Below are 950 nucleotides of genomic sequence, written 5' to 3' on the forward strand. Positions count from 1 at the left end.
GATAGATAGATAGATAGATAGATAGATAGATAGATAGATCATAACAGACCGGACCTGTTTTCTGTGTGGTGGTGGCTCTTGGTATGATCTTTTCAAAGTATGCAATTCTTTCATATTTAAACACTTACCGCCTGACTTACTAAAAGCTCATTAAATAGAAAAGGCAAAATGAACAGCTACATCTAAAGCCTATATAATGGTCTGGAAAATCCTTCTGCCTGGTCTTGCGTTGTCCAGTAACTCAATGAGGCGGAACTGAATAAAAGGAAAGTGTTTTCTACCGAACACATTTCGAACAAGAACGCGTTCTCCCGTTGCCGTGGCAGCAGCGACTTCAGGAAGAACGTTCGGGCGATTAATGATGGATGCTCGAGAGATAGGTAATTAATTGTTTAAAAATATTCATAAACTTTTGAATTGAAAAGAAATCCTTGACCACAAATCGAGTCGTTTGATTGTGCACTACCGTCCTGGCGTCTTTAAAGCTCCAGTGGGCCAGCCGTGCACCTGCACTTTACGGAAATCTGGCAGACTAGTTTCATAACTGATCGGATCTGTAACATGTGTTCGCAGGAAAATAAAAATGCTAGCTGTGTTTTTGTGACCTTATTTAAACTTCTCTATATGAACTTTCTATAAAACCCTAAAGATCTGCTGGGTGTCAACGAGAACATAGTTGAAATGCAGAATTTGGAAGAAGAGGACTTTGCTGTTTCAAAGTAAGTGATATAGTTTGTTTTCTTTAGTGAAAATGCGTGGAACTTTATCGAATTAATTTACACTTTTTCTTCTTTTATCCATAATATTTTGCCTCTCCAGATCATCGGATGCTGATGCAGAATTTGACATGATTATTGGGAACATCGAGGATATTATAATGGGTATTTATATGCCTATTATTCTATTAAATCATCCACAGTCACTTATGACAACAACTGTTAATCTTTAAT

At 37.3% G+C, this 950-nt stretch overlaps 1 protein-coding gene and 1 long non-coding RNA gene across 3 annotated transcripts in view; both read left to right on the plus strand.

Annotated features, from left to right (window-relative positions):
• Positions 1 to 950, plus strand: part of LOC107576748 (ADP-ribosylation factor-like protein 2-binding protein) — a 25,538-nt gene that overhangs the window by 20,848 nt on the left and 3,740 nt on the right. The window lies entirely within an intron of this gene.
• LOC107576749 (uncharacterized) lies at positions 103 to 882 on the plus strand. The gene is made up of 3 exons (XR_001608115.1): positions 103 to 380; positions 650 to 719; positions 820 to 882. It is a non-coding gene; the product is annotated as an uncharacterized lncRNA (long non-coding RNA).

This window comes from Sinocyclocheilus grahami, unplaced genomic scaffold (genome assembly GCF_001515645.1).
Source record: "Sinocyclocheilus grahami isolate Dianchi unplaced genomic scaffold, SAMN03320097.WGS_v1.1 scaffold4274.1, whole genome shotgun sequence".
Lineage (NCBI taxonomy): Eukaryota > Metazoa > Chordata > Actinopteri > Cypriniformes > Cyprinidae > Sinocyclocheilus > Sinocyclocheilus grahami.